Here is a 23,039-nt window from a genome sequence, read left to right as displayed (position 1 = left end):
TTATCTTCAGATGCTTTTTTGGATCTGAACTCTTTAAAAGGGTCGCTCTCTCACACTTTGTATAATGAATCTGGTGTTTATTCTCAGTTCACTGTGAAATGTCGCAGTATGAGGGAAAATGGTCTCAGACATGAAAACAAAAAGCAGTGAAGAGAATTCTGCAGATCTTTTAGTCCTTAAAAAAGGGTTAGGAAACAGGTCCATCCACTCCTGACAGAGACAGAGTTTAAAGCAGGGTCCGGCTTTGTCAGCCGGATTTAACAACAAAGAGATTCTCTCTTTGCCACATAAACATCATTTCAACTTTAATCTTGACTTGGTCTAAATTATTTTCTCCTTCAAAAATGGCCTTAATCCTCTTCTGTACTACATCCCATAATGACAAACTGAAAACAATATTTTGGCAATTTTTGCAAATTTATAAAAGCAACCTGCTTATAGTTTGCAAAAAAAAGGGAAAAAAAAAAACTCCAGTGTTTTGCACTGAGAAGCTTCCGTCTAGCCACTCTGCCATAAAGCCCAGATGAGTGGAGGGCTGCAGTGATGGTTGTCCTTCTGGAACTTTCTCCCATCTCCACACAGAATCTCTGGAGCCCAGTCAGAGGGACTATCAGGTTCTGGGTCAGCTCTCCTACTAAGGCCTTTCTCCCCTGATTGCTCAGTTTGGCTGGGCGACCAGCTCTTAAAAGAGTCCTGGTTGTGCCAAACTTCTTCCATTTGAGAACTACGGGGGGCCCGCTGTTCTCTAGGGAGCCTTCAGTGCATCATAACATTTTTGTAGCTTCTCCAGATCTGTGCCTGTCAACAATCCTGTCTCTGAGCTCTGCAGGCAGTTCCTTTGACCTCATGGCTTGGATATGCACTGTCAGCTGTGAGGCCTTCCATAGAGAGGTGTGCGCCTTTCCAAATCATGTCCAATCAGTTTAATTTACTACAGGTGGACCCCAGTCTAGGTGTAGACACAGCAAAGATTTAGAGCACGGGTGTCAAACTTAAGGCCCGGGGGCCAAATGTGGCCCGCAGTGCAGTTTTATCAAGGTCATATCTTAATTAGAATTGGCCTGCTGCTGTGACATCTGCAGATTTCCTCCAGTATAAAAATGTAAATTAAACCTTGAAGATAAAAAAAAATCCTTGTTAAATTATAAAAATCTGAAAAAGTAGAGAGTAGAAATAACTACATAAAAAGTCAGGGATGAGGGAAAGGAGTTAATTTGTGTTTTTATTTTGTATTTTCATTTTGCATCCAAGATTATGACCTAAATTTAAGATTTTGAATTTTTATTTCATATTTTGACCTTTTAAATTCATAATTTTGACCTTTTTTTCATAAATTGCGACTTTTTATATTCACAAATTTTCATTTTAAGTTAAATGTTGAGCTTTTAAACTCTGACTCTTAATCCCATGTTTTCACTTTTTAAACTCCTGATTGTCAATTTTATCTCATATTTTGACCTGTTAGGATCACAATTTTGAATTTTATCTTCTATTTTGACTTTTTACACTCTTGATTTTGTCATTTATCTCATATATTTACCTTTTAAAACCTTATTTTGACTTTTAATTTTGTATTTTGACCTTTAGGACTTATAAAGTTGGTTTTTTATCTCAGATTTTGAGCCTTTAAACTCATTTATTTATTTAGCATTTATTTGACATGGATACACAGTAACATTGATGCTTTGATATTTAATCATTTTGACTTTCTTTTTTTAGTAATCTTAATCATTTATCATCACTGTTTTATTTCCCCCAAAATTCATTACCTGTGAAAACACGGTTGACAGTTTTCAGTTAAATCTTGACCCTGTTAGGCCCTCAGGTTAGACCTAAATTCAGATTTCGGCCCCTGCTGTGATTGAGTTTGACACCCCTGATCTAGAGAAATTGGAGGAGCCTGAGCTAAATAGTAAGGGGCGATGAATACTTCCTGATGCACTGTACTTATCATATAATGGCCTTAAATATCAGCATAATATGCAACTGTATCATCAGGTAAAGGAGGCTCACTGTGAGCCCCCTCTCCTCTTAGCTTTGCCTGACTCAGTCTCTCTTTGCACTGGAGACATTTGGTTTTCTTTACAAGTAATGGTTAGTTTATATATCAGCTCCATGAGTTATACAAATATCAGCATATCAGATATCAGCAAAAGTCCAATATTGTGCGTACTTAAAAAGAACAGTAACTGAATTATCCTGCCTTTTTTCCTGTATAAAGTCTGGTCTGTTTATTTCTATTTTTCAGTGTTTAGCATTGTCACAGTAGGTTCAAAAAGTGAGCAAAGCTCAGCAGCAGACTTCTTAATGATTGCAAATCATACTACTTTGTTCACAAAAAATAAACAGCACTGAGCAGCAATCTGCTCCAGCTAGAGTCAACATCTACTCAGCACTGCTTGACAGAACTTGACATTGTGTTGTGGCTGATGTAAAATTACATTATTTCATATAAATTCCGCCCCTTCTGAAGACGGCCCTTGTAATGACACATGTCGTCAATGGAGCGAGGATCCTGAACAGCAGCAAATAAAAGCAGACAGGATTAATTGCAGCCTGCTGTAGTGACCTTTTCCCTTTGATAAATAGTAAGGCCGAGGAGACTGCTGTAAGTAGACAGGAAATACGAAGCTCTGAGAAATGATCTCAGATTTCACAATGTGGAGCTGCATCAACCCAGACGCTTTAAACATGCACCACAAATATTCGTGTAAATATAGAGCTAAGCATGCATGCAAAATATGTATGATTCTATCCTTTACTGCTGCACAATGTGACAGCCGTGTATGGCACTTTCTGGTCAGAGCTGAAGTCGTATTCCTGCTTTATCATTCAGAAAGGAGAGCATTCCTATGGTGCTCAATTAAGCTTTAACAGGAGGAGCCACACTGGTCCCTAGACTCTGAATAATGCAGGCAGTCATTAGGTTCACTTCAGCTTCTTTTTAAAGCCAAACCTTCATGCACTGATTTTTTGGTGACAATGTCAGGACAAGGACTTTTTCATCACCAGTTTTAGGGGTTATGCAGCTGCTGAATGCAGAGCAATCAGGAGCTGGAAACCCCATAAAGCTAATACGGTAATCCTAGAAAGGTAATCATAGGCTGAGAGAGGAGTTATTATTTCCAAGGTGAAACACAAGGCAAAAAGGCCGTGTGATTTCAGATTTACTCATTAGGAAGTAGTTTGGCTTTATTATCTACTAAATACTGAACAATGTCAGGTCATGAGCTCAGCATGTGCTGTAACTGGGCAAGTATTTCTACAACAGCTAAAATTTAATAAATCAAAACATACATTAATGAGAAAAACACAAACACAGAAAAATCAATGAACGAGTGTTTGGTTAGAGCGGAGTTGACCTTCGCTGTTTTGAAATGATCAATTATTTCTGCTGTGAGTTAAAGGAAACGTAACTTCTCTTATTAAAGTTGTATGGTAAACAAACACAGAGATATCTGAGCACGGATTACAAAGAACTGTCGACTGTGAGATGAAAGAGAATGGGCAAAAAAGGAGGAGAATGTGTAAGGATTTACTGAGAGACGAGAGATGTTCTACTGAAAACGGGCCCATCATATGAATAAACGTATTCTCAATTAGGATTCCAAAGCCCACATTTAGGATTTTACGCTTCTTCATGGACTTTTATCTCCCAAATTCAGAAAACTTGGAATAAAACAGACAGATTTTCGTATGTTTGACTTCCTCTCAACCAACGCTGTCAGCTAGAGCGGTCAACATGAATGCTTCTACACACGGCGTTTCACTGCTGATGCCAACTGTTACGCCGACAGGGACTGTAATGACATTGTATTCAAATACTGTATATGGACTGTAATATGGACTCCCCCCCTTCTGCAGCTATAACAGCCACTCCTCTTGGAAGGCTTTCCACAACACTTTGGATTGTTTCTGTTGGAATTTGTGCCGATTCATTCTCTAAAGTAGGGGTGGGAAACTGGCTGCCTGGGGGCCACATGTGGCCCTCCATATCCATTTCAGCACCAAAAAATCATAAACTTCTGCCATGAAAACATTTATGTTTAGTCTTTTTATCTAGTTATCTTTTCATGTGATAAAAAAGAAAATTTCCTTTTGATATCTTGTTAATTTATATTTATGATCCATCTTATTTTTTATATTAAATAGATTTATTTGATATATTTTATTCTAGATTTATATTTGATTTAATCTTTTTCTATTTATTTCATTTTTTATTTGTTTTCTATTTATTTATTTTTATCCTTTTTATATTTTATTTTATTTTATTGTAATTTTTTATTTACATTTCTTCACTTTAATTTATTTTTAGTTTTTAATTTATTTGGTTAAGTTTTTTTTATTTAGATCTCTTTTTTATTGGATATAATTGGCTCCAATCCTTTCTGTAAAAACTTTTCATGTGCATCACTAAAAGCACTTGTTAAAAAAACATACAACTATAATGCAACTTTAGTTACCTCTGCCAAGGAGGTTATGTGATTGAGTGGGTTAGTTCATTGGTTTGTTTGCTTGTTAGTTTGTTAGCAACATAACTCAAAAAGTTGTGGACAGATTTTGATGAAGTTTTCAGGAAATGTCAGAAATGGCATAAGGAAGAACTGATTAGATTTTGGGACTGATCTGGATCACCGTCTGGATCCAGGAATTTTTTTAAGGATTCTGTACTATTGGGAGATAGGGCTAATGGCAGAGGGCTGCGCTGTTACCACTTTACACCAGGAGATGGCGGACAGGAGTAACTTCAATCCCAGCAGCATTTTTGGGTGTGTTTCTATTCAAAGTTTTGGAGTTTATAGAGTTTGAAAAACGCACGCGCGGTCGAGGAGACGAGTCGGAGCATAACAGAGAAAGACAGCAATTTGGAGCAAGAATACTCACAACGCTGGGAGGAATAGAGGAAGATTCACCCTCTGCCATGACCTCCAGTCGATCGGTGAGACCATGGGTGAGACTGTCAGTGCATCTGTTGGCACCCGTAGCAAAGCCAATGCTCTGCCTCACTGTGTTTCCACCCCACCGGGGAGGGAGTACTCGGCAAATGCCGTGGTGGGGGGCACATGGGGTCGGATCCAGGAATTTTTTAAAAGGATTCCTCACTATTGGGAGATAGGGCTAATGGCGAAGGTCTGCGCTCTCTGAGTGCTTTTCTAGTTCCATTTAATTCTGGGTTTATCTCAAATAATTAGTAATTTCTATTTGCACTTGGGTTGATTAACATAAATGTTGATCTAATAAAACTTCATGAAAGCAACATACGCTTATATCTGAAACAACTGTAACAATTTGGTCCTTTGGTATTGACAATGAAATCATTGCGTCCATGTTTTGATGTCTTTGTATCAATTTTCTTGATGCATTTTATTGGTTGTACTCTCAACATCATTGAAAATGAGGGAACACCCTCAATGACATTCAGAGAGTAAATATAGGTTGAATGAATGAATGAATGAATGAATGAATGAATGAATCCTTGTAACTGAAGTTGCCCATCCCTGCTCTAGAGCATTTATGAAGCCAGGCCCTGATGTTGGAGGAGAAGGCCTGGCTGGGGCACAGTCATGTAGGAATATCAAAGGGCCTTCCCCAAACTGTTGCCACAAAGTTGGAAGCGTAGCATTGTCCAAAATGTCTTAATGCTGAAGTGAAAAACAGCCCAATACCATTATCCGTCCTCCACCAATCTTTACAGCAGGAAGCTAACCTGTAGATCAGTGGTTTTCAAACACTTTGCTCCACAGCACACCAAAGCTTTAGGCAAACTTTCAAAGCACGTCATATCCATATCTTTACAAAATAGCCTGTTTACCACGTTTCAGTATCTTTGGTTGATGTTTAGTTGTAGTATTAATGTGTGGCTGTATACATTCCATTAAAAAAAAAATCAAATCAGTTCATCATTGAATTGTGATGGACATTTCTGCAAAGTTTGAAGAAAATCCCTGCAAGCATTCTTCAGATATTTCGTTCACAACAATGGCCATACATCCACACAGCATAAAACCAAAATGCTTCTGGCCTCAGCTGGCATCAGAGTAGAGGCATTAAGAAAGAAGGAAGAGATTTTTCTTTAGAAAACAGTGCTCACATCTACAGGAAAAAAAACACCAAAATAATAAAAAGTACCATTTTGTCCACAGGAGACAACAAAATTGATGTGAACCTAAAGTTTCTCACAGGAGCTTCAATCACTGCAGCCCTAAAAGCTTCTGGGAAAACTTCACATGATAAGGGATGGAACCAGAGATGAGGCACCACCATGGAGCACAGAGGTAAGACAGAAACACACACATGGTAATCGTTTCATAGAATTCATTTTTCTTCTTTTAATCACATGCTGTATTGTCTCTTCAGTTCACTTCAGTTAAGCCATGTAAGCGTCTTCCTGCAGATGCATGGATGTAAAATAGGCCCATCACTGCTCCTTAAAGTCTCATTTTACGTTAAGAAGTCCCAGACAGCTCAGAGGACAAGTAAAAAGTCATCTGGACCTTGTGCTATCAAACATTCACCTTTTTCTCTGTTCACTTATTTCCTTTTCAATCCATAACAACTTCCTTTTCCACGGTTGAATTCATGTTATAAACTTCAGTCTACCTGAAGTTCCTCATTCCCCTTCAAAATAAAAGTCTGTATCCAAACAAGAAGTTCATTACCCATAGTTTAGGATTGTCCAAAACCATTAAGATGAACCAAAAGCAGGTTTGAATGCAAAATAAATGAAAACAGACAAAGATAACCAGAGTTAATACAAAAAAAAAAAATAAAAAATTAAATGATGATTTTATTTATTAGGGAAAAAGCCACCCAAACCTCCCTGGCCCTGTTTGAAAATGTAATCACCCCCCGGTTAAATCACAAATTAACTCTGATTAACCACATATTTTGGAAAGCTGAGTCCAATTTCACTAGTCACACCCTGTTCTGTTTACTTCCAGACCTGTTGAATCCAGAAATCCCTCAAATAGAACCTGTCTGATAAAGTGAAGTAGGCTATCAGCAACACATCATGGTGCCATCTAATGAAATTCAAGAAGTCATTGACATCTTTCAGTCTGGAAAGGGCAACAGATTAATTTCCAAGGCTTTGGAACTCCAGCCAACCAGTATGAGAGCCATTACCCACAAATGGAGAAAACTTGGAACAGTGGTGAACCTTCCCAGGAGTGGCCAGCCTACCAAAATGACTCAAAGAGCGCATCAACAACTCATCCAGGAGGTCAGAAAAGAACCAAGAACAACCTCTAAAGTCTTACAGGCCTCACTGGCCTCAGTTGAGGTCAGAGTTCATGATTCAACGACAAGAAAGAGACTGGCACTGGCACCACTGCTAACCAAAAAGAACACAAAGGCCTGTCTCAGACTGACTAAAAACATCCTGATGATCCCCAAGACTTTGCGGAAAATATTCAGTGGACTAATGAGACAGAAGTTAAACTTTCCTGCTACATCAGCAAGTCTGCCTCTGATTGGCTTAAAAAAATAAACTAAATGAAGGTTTTGGAGTGGCCTATTCAAAGTCTGGACTTAAATCTGATTGAGATCCTGTGGCATGACCTTAAACAGACTGTTAATGCCTGAAAACCCTCCCTGTGGCTGAATTCAAACAATTCTGCAAAGACAAGTGGGCCAAAAATCCTCTGCAGAGATGTTAAAGGCTCTTTGCCAGTTATAGTAAATGCTTACTTGCAGTTGTTGCTGCCAAGAGGGGCACAACCAGTCGTTAGGTTTAGGAGGGGAATACTTTTTCACATAGGGCCAGGTGGGTTTGGATAATTACTTCAAGCACTGCATGTTGGGAAAAAAAACCAGTATAACGATAATGTATGATTTTTAATAGTACAGAATAATATATCATGGATGTTTAATTTAAACATACCTGCTTCATAAACTTGCAAAAGAAAGTTTTCTCTGAGTGATTTTTTCCTCATTCATAGACTGAAGGTTAAACCAGGGAGAGGAAAGATTGGTCGTCATTATTTCTAATTACCTAATCAGGTTGTATATGGTATGAATACTCCATTATGTCTCTGAAGACCCGCAGCAATTATCCAAATAAGTCCACTGCATTTCCTGAATCTAAAAATAGGAGATGAAAACAAAAATGAAAATAATTCAAAGCCACCTGAGGTGCAGCCACAGAATACCAACAGCTGTAATTTTCTAGGAGCCAGATGAGATGGAACAAAGATGAAGCTGAGTTACTGAGGACAGAGCGGCGACCCGAGGTCAAACTGCCCGACATGACACCAGCCGATCAGAACGTGTCAGCTTAATCGGAGCGCTCTGACACATGTGCAAAAGATGAAGTGTGACCAGCGGAGAGCGGATGCCCCGTCACCCTAAGCTGACCCGACACATAAGAGTGACCTTTCAGTTACTAATGGGGGAATAACCTGGGGACAGTGGAGCAGCACATTACGTATTCAGCACAGTTTGGAAAAAAGGGGTTGGAACAAAGGGAACAATGTCGGCAGCAGCCTTTAGAAGTACGCTGAACTTCTGCCCAAGCTCCAGGATGAGGACTGCTACTGCAATGTTATGGAGCACAGTGTCTTAGAAAACCACGAGATTCACCCTGAAAAGTTCTGAGAGTTCGCTTCAAAAGATTTTCTGAAGTTTTGTATTTACACGGAACACTTTCATCTTCATCTCAGGGACTGAGACGCTTAAAGGTCTTTCAGTAAACAGTGGATTTTCACTCCAAAGCTGCATTAATTGGCTGTAATTCACTTTATTTGCATGCCATTTGTCGCTGAATGCAGCTGTCAGAAGGTGAAATATTTCCTTAGCATAAGAAACATTTTTGTCACATTTTCCTTTCAGAATATTTAGTCAAAGCCCTATCCCACATGCTGACAAACACAGATAAAAAGCAAAGCAACCAAAGCCACAATTTCTGGCGCGGAGCATGACAGGATTAAGATATAACATCGCCATCACATCTGTAGCTCACTGCACTGCCGCCTGATAGTCGTACTGGGAGAATATATGATCTCTTTTAAAGTGCAGACTTTTCATCTTCTCTTCACCCAGAAATGTTTCAGACGACTCCGAGTTTACAGCCATGCTAGCAGCTCAGTGAGACTGAGCTCAGAGACAGAGCCGCTCTTTGGGCTCAGTGCTGGTGTCAGCATGCTAACATGAGCACAATGACAGTGTTTAACATGCCCCTTAGGTTATCTCATGTTTGACATGTTTACTGTCTTATATGGCAGAAACTCAAACTTAAATGTGATGATTGGCTGGTTATCTGGCTGTTCTTTACAGCAAACATGCACACAGACTGAGCTGCTTTCCATCATAAATCCCCATGTTACGCTAGCAGCTGCATCATGCTACAAGTTTTACTGGTGACTGTACTGATACTGGTTAACCACCCACAACTACCCTGTCTCAACATTTTTAATCCAGGAACCTGGCCAACAAGCTACCTGAGTACTCATAGCTAAAAAAAACATGTCAGCACAAAAACAGCAATAAAAAATGGAGATAAAGGCAAAATACAAGACTGGCAGTTACATTTATAAAATAAGTAAATAAATAAGAAAGAGATAAGAGGTCTTACCAGGGATTAAATTATGTTAGCTTTACCTTTGTTTGCTAAAGCTCACATTGCTAAAGCTAACAAAGCTTAGCTAGCTACATAATTAATGTTACTACTTTAGCCAATGTAGTAATGTTAGCTTTAGCAATGTGAGCTTTACCAAACAAATGTAAAGCTAACATAGCTATGTAGATAACTTACCTCTGTAGCTACATAGCTGCTTTGTGAGCTTAGCTTTAGCTATGTTAGCTATGTAGCTACATTAGCTACGTAGCCCTGCTATCTACATGGGGAAAACCCTCTCCGCCCTGACAGAGGTGACCAGGATGCACAGGTAACGGTGTGCCAGCTGGGACAGGAGAGGATTCCTGGACCAGAACGTTTTCCACCGCGACAGCGAGCTACTGTCAGTGGGCATCATGGTTTTACTCTCGTACATCAGCATCTCTTAATGTAGTGAAGCCTCACTTGCCAAATCACCACCACCTTGTCCATAAACATCCCCAAACATCCCCAATGGCAGCCACTGCGGCGCCTCTGTGTCATGTGACAAAACATTTGGTTCCTATACCTACATATGGGTGAAGTAGAGGCCAAGGAGAGAGGGGAGAGGCTTGAGAACCATTATAAACAGCAAAAATATTTTAAAAACACGCTTGAAAAGTAACTTCACCTTCCGAAATTAATACGTTTTTAAATATTCAAATGACACTGACACTGCTCATCCAGGCTTTAGATGGAGGCTTAACATTTAAACCTTTTTTTGCTTGAATATTTCAGTACTTGGGCTGCACGGCAATGCAGGGGTTAGCTGTTGCCTCACCACAAGAAGGTTGCTGGCTCGCTTCTGGTCAAGGCCTTTCTGTGTGGAGTTTGCATGTTCTTCCCGTGCACGCGTGGGTTCTCTCCAGGCTCTCTGGCTTCCTCCCACCACCAAAGACATGCTCGTTAGGTTAACTGATCACTCTAAATCGGCTGTAGGTGTGAATGTGTGTGTGTGCCTGGTTTTCTGTCTCTATATGTCAGCCCTGCAATTGACTGGCAACCAGTCCAGGGTGTACCCCGCCTCTCGCCCAATGACAGCTGGGATAGGCTCCAGCTCCCCCGTGACCCCTAGCAGTAAGCGGTATAGAAAATGGATGGATGGATGGATATTTCAGTACTTTTTGGGACATAAAAGTAGCTTAATAATTAAGCATTGTAATTTTTGCACTTTAAGTGCTTGGCATAATCTTAAAGGTCACATATTTTACCCTTTAAAGACAAGTTTATATTGGTCTCAAAGGTCCCCAAAACCTGCCTGTGAAGTCTCCATCTGTTTCAGCCCTACTCAGAACAAGCTGTTTTTGTGTCTGTGTCTTTAAATCTTACTGAGCTGTCTGACTCCACCTCTGACCACACCCCTCTCAGGAAATGGATGTAGCTTAATGGATGTGGCTCTCCTGATCCTCCTCTCAGGTGGTAGCAGGTAAGAAGATCAAGCAAGGAGGGCGGGACTTTCCTCCAAGTGAGGAGGACCAACCGAACCTGGGGGCGGTGCTAACTCCCTACATGACATCATGAGGGGAAAATCTGAAAATGGCTTGTTTCAGCACACATTTTCTGAGAGATGGCGAAAGAGAGGGTGGAAGGGAATGGATTTTTCTGGTACGTAAGGAGATTGTGGGCAGGCCAGGGGCACATAGTTTTGCTAGAAAAGCCTGAAAAAGTTATTTTTGCATAACATGTCCCCTTTAAACAGCTCAAAACATGGATAATTATCAACTGTCCCCTTAGGGGAGTTCTCTGCTGCTATGTGATGTCATCTGCAAAGAACCAATTAACAGACAGCCAACGTGTGTACTTGATTATGGTTGTTAATTTGCCCTGGAACTTACGCTTAACTACTTTAACCTGCCAGCAAAAGACAAGTCAGAGGATTGCCAAAGCCAGCAGGAATCACCATCTGGGAATCACAAATGTCAGAACAAAATTCACAACACCACAGATATTTTAGTCTGTAAAGTGGTCCGTCACAAGTGGCTGACACCGCCATCAGGGAAGCCATAGTGAGAACATTTCCAACTGAGTTAAAACCTGTAGGGATGCTTCTTTCTGATTTAACCAGACTTTCTACAAGATATCCCTTTAGATGCTGTACAACTTAAAGGAGGATCAAGGCAGATACATAGATTGCAATTTGTTATGCAATTATATCAGATATCTTAGTAGTTCAAGAGGGCAGAATTAAGTGAGTCCAGCAGAAGATATCTGCACTCTTTAGCAGCAAACAGCATCATTAAAACATAAAAATGCTTTTAATACTTTGAAACTGCATTTGCAGTTGGACTGCATGTAAATGAGAGATCTGGACAAAAAAAGTGAATAATTTTCAGATCTGCAGACTCTGAAGGACTGTTTTTCTCCCCTGTGATACAATCTTATCTCCTCTGCCTCTTTATATTGCTTTTCTTTGTGCAATCAGTAAAATTTAACTCCTACTCAAGTTTCGGTTGATAATCTTAGGATCTGCTTTCCAACCGGGTATTGTTAAAATTCTTCTCCAACATGTTAATTCAAGCACTGAATGCCCTGACAATGTTTAACGCCAGTATAATTGCTTTCACGGAGTCTTTCTCTTAGTGAGGCCAAATACAAAAGCTTAAAACCAAACGTGCACAAGAAGATTAGGAGGAAAATACAATCATTCATCATACACTGTCATGCTCGCTCTCTCTGTGTCATTTACATATCCTCGTAACAACAATCCCCCGTCCTCTGTTCTGGAGTGTAAATTGAGCAACTAGTCCCGTCCCCTCTCCCCCTCCCATCCAGCCATATTAAGGATGACTCGCCACACGGGGACACAAAGTGATCCGCCCCTAGGAGCAGCTCTGAGAGCAAGGCCTGCAGTACTGAGCAGTAAATAACCGGCATAAACGTGTCGTGTGAGACAACCCGCAGACACCAGCCCATTTAATGTTAATAGGAAAGCATCGGTTACCAGATTCTAAATAATAGCTTGCAGTCACAGTGGCCAAGGATAGGCACCACGGGCACAGGAATTTATGGAGTTAGCAAATTGCCTTTCTATCCCCATTCTTCCTCCATTCGTCCATTTTGCCATCTCTCAGCACAGGTTGGGGATGATGGAGAGGTGCAGGGAGATGATGGCACTGTTGCAGCCTGCTTGACTGAGCACAGCTGTCCTACGGCCACAAAGCTCCGGATGATGATGCTCCAAGGTGTGCGACAAATATCTGTCCATCTGAGTCTCAGGAGGGACAGCCACTTGACAGGGCTCTGAGATATTTTTATTCCAGCAGGGCCAGGGGGGTGTTTGGTTGTGATCAGTGGCCTTTTGGTTGGACAGAAAATGTGGATGAACAAGAAACAGCTGGTCTGTGATGCCTAATGTTAAAAGTTTCACAAGGTGGGATGTGTGGAAAATTGAAAACAGCTCTTAAAGGTGACTATTGGGTTCATGATGATTACAGATTCTGCATAGAAATGTAGAATATGTTCTTCTTGTGTTGAGAATATGTGGTGCAGTTCTGATAAAAACTGCAGCTATTATCACAAATCTAAAGCCTTCACTGTTGGCAATGCTGTAGGTGAGCAGGTGTTATGATTTAACAAGTAACTGTGTTAACTGGTGACGTCCAGGTGAAACTGCCAGTGGTTGTCAACATCACCTACCGATAAGGAAAGCATCAAGCAGGAGGAGAAGCAACAAAAACCCAGAGCAGAGAAGGCATCAGTGACAACAGAATCACACTGATTAAGTCAGAAGCAGAATAAAGAACAAGCTGGGGTGGAGGAGGGTTGCAAGAGCAGCTTGCAGAGGGAGCGGCAGAGCGTTTCCAAGCAAGAGCAGATAGAATAAGGCAGCATGAGATCAATTAGCCAATAGCGTGTTAGAGCAAATCAGCTGGCCATCAGCTGATGAGGGCTTGTGTGAGATCAGCTGCTCCATTATGACAGTGCTTGACTCCTACTTAAGAGGAGCCATAACCAAAATTTTTCAAACATTTCCAACAACAAAAGTTAATGACTGAAAAACAGTGTTCAAACCCCAAATGCAAAAAACATAACTAAACTAGAAAAGCACTCAGAGAGCAGAGACCTCCGCCATTAGCCCTATCTCCCAATAGTGAAGAATCCTTCACTATTGCCTGCCGGTGCCATCAGATGCACTGACAGTCTCACCCATGGTCTCACTGGATGACTGGAAGTCATGTCAGAGGGTGAATATTCCTCTATTCCTCCCAGCATTGTGAGTATTCTCGCTACAATTCACTGTCTTTCTCTCTGTTACGCTCCGACTCGTCTCCTCGACCAGGTGTGCGTCTTTTAAACTCTATAAACTCCAAAACCTTGAATAGAAACACTCCCAAAATGCTGCTGGGATCGAAGTTGCTCATGTCTGCCATCTCCTGGTGTAAAGTGGTAACAGCGCAGCCCTCTGCCATTAGCCCTATCTCCCAATAGTACAGAATCCTTAAAAAAAATCCTGGATCCAGATGGTGATCCGGATCACTCGCAAAATCTAATTAGTTCCTCCTTATGCCTTTTCCAACATATCCTGAAAATTTCATGAAAATCCGTCCATAACTATTTGAGTTATGTTGCTAAACAAACGAGCAAACGAGCAAATGGACAAACAAACAAACAAAGTGAAGGTAACAAAGACTAAACGAAACATACTTATTACGGAAGGACATCCATACATCTTATTTGGTCCATTTTTACAAGACAAGATGGACACTCTCCAATTTCTTGAGGAAATTTCTTGGGAAATCCAGCTTTGTAATCTAATTAAAAGAAGATAAATAGAAAGCTTAAGGCAAACACTGGAATTTACTCAAAGAAAAACCTAAAAATACATGTATGAATTTTCTTTATATCCATTCAGGGCTTGCATTCCAAGAGTTTTGCCACATTTTTTCGAGGCTAGTATTCCTGACCCCCTAGGAAGAGCTTCACGGCCCACTTTTGGGTCCCGACCCTCCAGTTGAGAAACACTGGTCACATCAACTTTCTGATTTTTTTCAGCAACTCTTATATTCATATGGGGTGTATGTACTTTTAGTTGCATGAAAACTTGGAATATTGCACTTTAAAGCTTTAATTTCATGGCGGTGGTATATTTTTCCAATATTTTTTTCCGGCAGTAATTAAATTTTTAAAAGCTTACTTAATTATCCTGTTTTTGAATTATTATTCTCACTTTATAATGTTTAAGAAAGACAAAATAACAACAGGCAAGTCTGTTCATTTCAACAGAAAGAATCAAAAGACCCCAGTCCGTTTCTTCATGCTTGTTACAGCCCAAATCCAGTCTGCATTTATCTAAAGATCTTGTTTTTACCGATCCCTGGAGGTCTGACTGTTTTCCCTGCTGCACAAATCTAAGAGTTTACCCACAACCCTTTGACATCACCTGTCGGTGTGGTGAGAATTATGAGCAAGCACACCACTGACCCAAAATGACCTGAAATGTTCAACCTGAGAGAAGAGTGACACGGGGCTTTTCAAGCTGCTGGATGCACAGCAACACCAAGCCACATGTTTAGACTTTCTAAACAGGTGCTGTGGTTTTCAGCAGCTGTAACGAGAAAGGATAGTTTGTTGTGGAGTATTTTGACTGTAGATTTAGAGTTTTAGAGGACAGCTGTGGCACCAGGACAACGTGAGTTCAACACAACATGAACTGCATTGTCCATAGTCGACACCATGCAGGTTCATTTGGAGCTATGGATGCGTTTTAACAGATTAATTTTTTCCTACATGTGCATTTCCTCACCTGATTACCAAACCACAAACTATACTATCACTTAATCTGATGTGTGTACCTCCTACGGACAGATACACACAGGATGATTTAACCAGTCACACAGCATGAGATGGTCTGTGATCTCTGCATGCATGGCTAGAAATTCAAACATCAAACCAAAGCAAGATGAAATACAGCAGAGAATCTGAAAAAACTAATTAACACTTCATCGGACACAAGATCAGTGGATTAGCAAGCATTTTGTAAACGTTTTCTCATACTGTGCAGGAGTTTGCAATAAATGGTTTCCTCTGAAGAGAGGAAAATGAGCCCTGATATCTGCAGCTATGCAATGCTGTTTGCACACTCCACTGGGAATACAGCGGCATATTGCTAATTACACTTATATAAAGAAGAAGGGGAGTCTGGATAAATGCTGCAATCTTTAGAATGCAGAAAAGTACAGAGGCTCTTAACTGTTAATGATCACTCCAGCTTTGCAAGGCAATATGGAAAAACGAATCATTGAAGTCTTCATCGGCCTCGCTGGAGAGCAATGTCACATCAATAAGGTCAAGCTTGGGTCAACTGTAATGAAATTACCATGGCAGGTTGATTGCATGAGGATTCGTTCGGGTCACAACCTGTAAACTCATCACTCCTTTCCTCTATGTGGTGAGAAATTACACACCAGAATAATCAGTCACAATCACAGTGGTTCTATTAAAGTAGAACATCTGACCCACAGCCACCTTTTCACTGTAAATAAAGAAAAATCTTCTCAGTAAGAATATGTAATGTCACTACAGCAGTTGGTAGGTTGCTAATTCTTAACGCTCCGCTAGAGTTACTAAAGACCCCAGGCAGACTTTAACAGAGGATGACATTTTCAGATCACTCTCCTGAATTTAAAAAAAAGGCAAAGAAAAACATGCCCCAGACAATCTTTAACACTGCTGGCTGCTGGCTCCTCCCTCAACGGTATAAATAATGTAATCCCAAAATACATGTTTAGGATTCATCGGTGGTGATGAAAACACACCAAGAAAGAAGTCTGCTCTTCGCCTTGAAGGACTGCATATTTATGATAAAGCTTTCACACACTCAAAACTGAAGAGCGAGAGATAAATACAAACATCCTAACACAAAGAACCCCAGAAGAGTTCAGTTTTTTTTCAAAAGGGTACCCTGCAGTGCAAGAGGTATATTAAACTGAGGTGTTTTTTTGTTTGTTTGTTTGTTTAAAAAAGCCCCACAGAGCTAGAAAAACATCCACATATCATAAAAGAGCTGTGACATCCACATTGGGAGTGTGTGAAAATGAGCCTGCATAGAAGTAGGATAGCTAAAAACTAAAACTATTAGCTAAACTATCAAAATTTAAACTGACTAACCAGGATATATTTATAGTAAACATTAACTTAAACAGCCGAAATTATTAGCAAAAAGTAGTCCAATAGATGACATCCAAAATAGCTAGAGCAATGGGATAATAAAAAGGTAGATACCTAAAGTACTGAATTATAAATAGTCAGCTAGTTACTTAGCTAAAATAGGCCTAAAATAGGCCTAATAGCTTAAGTAATGGAAATAAGTTAGTCAGTCAGTAAGCCAAAGTAATAGATTTAAAAGGTAAGTTAGCTAGCTAAATAAAATTGTTTAATAGTCAATAAGTTAGTACGGTAAAAAATATATTTAAAATTTAGTTAGTTAGTTAGCTGCTAGCTATAATAATAGATTTAAAAGTTAGTTAGCTAGCTAAAGAAAATTAAAAGCCTTTTAATTAGTTACCTAAAATAATAGATTTAATAATTAGTTAGTTAGCTAGCTATCTAAAATAATAGATTTAAAAATTAGTTAATTAGCTAGCTAAAAAATACATTGATACATTTATTAGTTAGCTAAAATGATAGGTTAGTTAGTTAGGTAGTTAGTTAATTAGTGAACTGCAAGCTAGCTAGCTAAAGTAATGGACATACAAATTAATTAGTTAGCTAAAGCAACTGATTTTAATATTGGTTAGCTAGCTGAAATAATGGATATAAACGTCAGTAAATAAGTTAAGTTAGTTAGTTTGTTAGTTCATGAAAGTAATGCATACAAAAGTTAGTTAGTTGGTTAGTTAGATAGTTTGTTAACTGGCTACTTGAAGTAATGGATGTCAAATTTAGTCAGCTAGCTAGCTAGCTTAACAAATAGACATGAGTTAGTTCCTTAGCTAAAACTATAGATTTTAAAGTAAGTTAGCTAGTTGAAAAAATGGATATAAGAGTCTGTAAGTTAAGTTAGTTATTTAGTTAACATAATGGATATAAAAGTCAGTTGGTTTATTTGTTGGATGGATAGTTTGTTAACTAGCTACTTAAAGTGATAGATTACAAATTTAGTCAGCTAGCTAGCTAGCTAGCTTCAGTAACGGCCATAAAATGTTAGTAAGTTAGCTAAAGTAATAGATTTAAAAGTTAGCTATTTAGCTAAAATAATGAATATACAAGTTAGAAAGTTTATTAAAATAATGAATACAAAACTTAGTCTGCCATTAAGTTAGTTAGCTCAAGCAATGAATATATTAAAAATATGGATTAACAGTAGACTACAGTTTGCTAAAACTAAGTAATATGAAATTGAAAGATAGAAATAATAACAACAAGGTTGAATTTAAACTTAAATGTGATTAGAAAAACAGATGCTTGAAAAAAGATAACTTGCTGGTGTTTGCAGAGAATTAACTCATTGAGCAGAACAGCTTTTTACAAACCTAAGGCTGAATCCCAATTCTCCCCTTAACCCTCAATCTTAGCCCCCAGTCTCAAAATGTGCGTTCCCACGAAGTGCGAGGGCTGTCCCAATTATCCTGAGAGTTAAGTTGAGCGGTGAGTTTGAGGGTTTTATCTTCCTCAATTTTGAGATGTTCCTGGAGTTCCCTTGGTATTGAGGGTTATCACTCAAAGAAAAATGGCGACAAATGCGGGGAAGAAATCGAGCTACAAATGTAAATTTCTTTGTTGATAAAGATCTAAAAATTACGAAAACCCATTAATATCTTAGTTTAATGTTATTTTATGGATTATTTGCCTTTTTGTAGCGTAAAATTGACTTTTATCTTTACAATCGTAAGCTGGTAACCGTGCCATCGCAGACAAGCCTAAGAGTTACAACTGGTGTTTCATGTTAGCTAATGGCCAACTTTCAGCTGAATATGTCTGTGGTTGCGGTGTTTTATACATGTTATTTGGTTGAATATTAACATGTTCTCGTTCTTCTTCTTCCTCCTCTGAATGGACAGACGATGCAGTTTTGGCACAGTACTGCCCTCTACAGTCTGAAATTGTAACTGCTATTAAGGGGAGTCGCATTTCTAAGTCAGGAGATGGCCCTTACTCTTGGTTTTGAGGGGTGAGTTAAGACTGAGGGTTGAGCTTAAGGGTAAGACTGAGGGTTAAGGGGAGAATTGGGATTCAGTCTAAGTATGACAAGGCCCATTTTGAAACCTGAAACACTGCTGGGGCCCACCACCCCTCAACCAAACATGACACACTCTTTAACTCCAAATATATCATGCACAGAAGATTTCAAAGTCAATGCTTTGTTTCATGCGTAACTATGTTATGAGGAAAATTTGTCAGAGAGCAAATTAATGAGCCACAACTATTTATTTGGTTTCCATCAGGCATCTGCATGGTTGGTCACCAATATTCTCTTCCCTAATATTCACTTCTTTACATGTACTTTGTGACGCTACAAAGTCTTTCATGGTAACTTTATGTCCTCAAAGGTTCTGATTATAGAAGTGTTAAACTGTGACACCGGTTCTCTGCATCGAACAAAACAAATGTCTGGCTGTAATTTTATAGTTCTGGGACATTTCTAAAAATACAAATATCTAATAAAGTATTTTGAACTAATTTGAGAGTAGTTTCAGGTTTTAAAACTGTTCTTATAACAGTGGTTTTAAGGTTTATTGTAAATGGCTTCTTGCGGCCCACCTTCAGAACCTTTAGGTCCCACCAGAGGTTCATGGCTCACATGTTGAGAAGCAATCATGTAGATTAGCAAAAAAAAAAAAAAAAAAAAAAACAATGGTTCCAAGTCTATATCTGGATGAATGCGAACACCAACAAACCTTACAGGCAGTCAGTTTAATTTAAAAAAACAGCTTGTTATGCTTCAGTCTTGAATGACACCCATTATGACATACAAACACATGTGGCGTATGAAGGGTGGTGCCTATGAGGAGGTAATTTAGTTCTTCTGACAGATCTGTGGGTGTTGAGAGAAAAAAAAAAAAAACCTTGGGAGCCACTGACTGCACATTATCTGATACAAGTGACAGCAGCGGTGCCATCTTCAGGATAAGAAAAGGACTTTAAAATGAGATGATGCTGTACAATTTAATCTGTGTCCTCCAAAGCACAGCTGGAGGGAGAGTGTTGAAAATGCATAACATAAAACATGACCAGGAGGCATGTAGATGGAGAGATGCCGTGACAATAGAACAGCCTCATAATCCTTTTAGCATCTTTCACTATTATAGTTCAGTGCTGTGTGGAGCCTTAAGAAAAACAGCTTCCTTTTGCCAAATCTGGTCTTAAAGAGCAATACATAATGCCTGAGCTGCAATGGTCCTCAAAGTTTTTCTATGATAATTAACTATTATTACCACCACAATGTGCTGAGCTGTAAGTCTTATTGATTACATTTTTCTTTGCGGCAGTATTCAAGATCAAAAGGCACACAATCCTATCATAACATCAGATTGGATTGCCTGAAGAATATTTAAATGTGCTCTTGTAAGGCTTCCGGCTCGGGGAAAATGATCTCCTAAGGTACAGAGAGATTACTGTCCATGAAAATTACCTGAAGCTGTTTTAAATGAATGCAGATTGAGAACGCTGAAAGGTCCAGCAGAATGACAACAGTGGAACTGCTCTGTGAGGCAGAATGTCACTTCAATTCCCCCTTTGGGGACGGCAATATTCAGGTGTTCTTTTAAACAAAACAATCATTTAATACCTCCGGAGACCTTTTATTTAATCCTACGAATTACCCCGCTTTATGATCAAAGATGAAAGAATACAAAAGCAGCCTGTTAGGCAGGACAAAGGGGATGCTTCTGATGTTTGAAATCAGGATGATTCCATTTGTTTTTAATGAATGGTTTTTGTTTTCGACTCTCACCATTGGCATTTGACAAAGTTGATTATTTTCCAGGCTTTTGAGCGTTACATGATGCATTTCAGAATAAGATGAATATTTCTGAAGTTATGGAACAAGATGCTATGAGACTAAAAAGACAATATAGTGCAAAAAAGCTGGCATCTAGTCATTTTAAGTGCCTGGCACATGACTTTTATCAGATCTAATGCTATTTTGTTTACATTTGGATTCATGAACAGGCTACAGCTGTCTAGTCCACAATGGCAAGATAGCTCCTCCCTCCTAATATTTCTCAAAATTATCCCATACTGCCACGCAGTGATGCGTCCTGGGGCTTAAGACGCAAAGCGTGTAATTGTAACCATAATTACTCGCGACATCCAAGAGTTCAAATCCGGCTCAACACCTCAGTCTGCCATCACATGTCAGTCTCTACCCCTACAAACTGATGAGGCAGAAAAAAGCCTTAAAAATGCTGCTTATTTCTACAGGAGAGGGAGACTTGTGGAGAAACTTGCAGGGAGAGATGTAGCAGTGTGCTGGGCTCCACAACACAGGCGCACAGTGGAGTGCAGTTAATGAGAGCCGGTAAATTTTACTTCCTTTGATCCGTAATTAATGAATGGAGATGCTGTAGCTACTCTGCGTTGTTCCCCGTGGTCTGTGAGCTGACACGGACAGAGAAATTCACAATAAACACAACCTCCAAATACGCTTCCAAAAACGTCCATATGTGCGCCTATTGTTCTGACCAAAAGCACTCATATAAAAACAGTTTAGTCCGCCAGACAAGCCTCATCCATCACACGGATGTCGCCTGATTGAAGAAAAATCCAGATCCAAACTGTGACACAGCATGCAAACAACATCCAACATGCACAAGTGTCCAAAAAGGACGCTTTAACAACCTGAGACACCGCCGAGCTATGATCCAGTGTGCGCCCTGAATGTGAGCTTACCCGGCTTCTCAAACACAAATCTCCCACTCCAAAAAGCACCAGCTTTGAATACTCTTACCTTTCTCTCCCCGAGGCACGGATTTGGCTCAAGTAGGGGCTTGACACAGCTCACTTAAACGTGTTGGCGAAGAGGCTGGTATAAGCTACTCCCGTGGATGCAGTCGAGACATGAGCTGAGGAAAAAGTGAGGAGATGAGCAGCAGCAGCAGCGCAGAGGAAGATTTGAAAGGACGGAGCAGCGCAGCGCTGTAACCGGCGGAGGAGTCTGCGAGTCTGTGACGCTGACATCAGCGGGGCTGCTTTCTTTAAGGTGGTTCCCGCCGCTCTCCTCTCACACCAGCGCCACGCCACGAACAGAGGCTCGTCTCACCCGCTGGATTTCAACACCGGAGCATGTGAAATCATCAGCGGAGTTGGGGAGAGTTGGCGTCAAGCGAAATAAACAGAAAACTTCCGCGAAGCGTAATGAGACATGCAGGAGGAGGGGGAGAGTCTGAAGGCACAGCTGAGCGGGGACGCGGCCAAAAACCTGTCAGGAGGAAACTTGGCACAAGGTTGACGGAGCACATCCTCTGAGCAGCGGAGCCTGCCACACGGGAAAGTTGTAGAGAAGAAATTAGACCCTTCCGACGAACACTGCAAGTGCAAAATTACTGAAAGTAAATACACGATGGAGGCCATGCTGAACATCCTAGAAATGCTAGCCAGGTAGATATTCTAGTATAAGGACAAAAGAAAACTTAATTCACCCTCAACTCATATTTTTAATGGTGCAAACATTTATTGCAATAATATCCAGATTTAGGTGGTTAAATGATATAAAAAGCAAACATTTTGAGCATGGCTGCTGCTTTCAGTGAGAACTAATATACAGAGCTGTGAAAAGGTATTTGCCCCCTTCCACTCTTTTGCGTATTTGTCACACTTGCATGTTTCAGGTCATCAGACACATTTGAATATTTGGCAAAGATAACCCGAGTTAATAAAAAATGCTGTTTTTAAATGATGATTATATTTATTAAGGCAAAAAGCCATCAAAACCTACCTATCCCACCCAGGAAAGTGAGCGGGATTAAGGGCCTGTAGAAAGAATTGTACAGAGGGACCCCCTTAACCTAGCCAAGCAGGAAATGTTGCCTGGTTTTTATAGATAACACTGCATTTTAATGTGTTTGAACCATAATTTCCCCATTTATGACCAATATTTTTACTAAATTATTTGCATTATTTTGCAGTGACACTAAATGCTAAGAAAATTAAATAAAATCACACTTTTCATTGCGGGCTCCTCAAGGGCCCCTTCCTACTGTGGTCCCGGGTAGTCAGTACCCATTTCCCCCCTGTGCTACACCCCTGGTCCCACCCGTAGCAGCAGCAACTGCAAACAAGCAGCTGTGATAACTGGCAATGAGTCTTTCAAATCCCTGTGGAGGAATTTTGACCCTCTTCTTCCTTACACTGGAGGGTTTTCCAGCATGAACGGCCTGTTTAAGGTCATGCCACTGCATCTAAATCAGATTCAAGTCTAGTCTTTGACTAGGCCATGCCAAAAACTTTGTTTTGAGGTGGATTTGCTGTTGTGTTTCACATTTCTGTCCTGCAGCATAACCCAAGTGCG

The 23,039-nt window shown here is 39.9% G+C and overlaps 1 protein-coding gene across 2 annotated transcripts in view; it reads right to left on the bottom strand.

The window, feature by feature from the left end:
• drp2 (dystrophin related protein 2) overlaps positions 1-21,839 on the bottom strand; it is a 368,464-nt gene extending 346,625 nt beyond the window's left edge. For both annotated transcript variants that reach the window (XM_041797456.1, XM_041797458.1), the window contains exon 1: positions 21,480-21,839. The gene's annotated coding sequence lies outside the window, so the exon portion shown is untranslated. The remainder of the gene's footprint in view (positions 1-21,479) is intronic.
• Between the last annotated feature and the right edge of the window lie 1,200 nt (positions 21,840-23,039).

Source organism: Cheilinus undulatus, linkage group 10, assembly GCF_018320785.1.
Source record: "Cheilinus undulatus linkage group 10, ASM1832078v1, whole genome shotgun sequence".
Taxonomy (NCBI): domain Eukaryota; kingdom Metazoa; phylum Chordata; class Actinopteri; order Labriformes; family Labridae; genus Cheilinus; species Cheilinus undulatus.
This window is presented reverse-complemented; position numbering and strand designations above follow the sequence as displayed.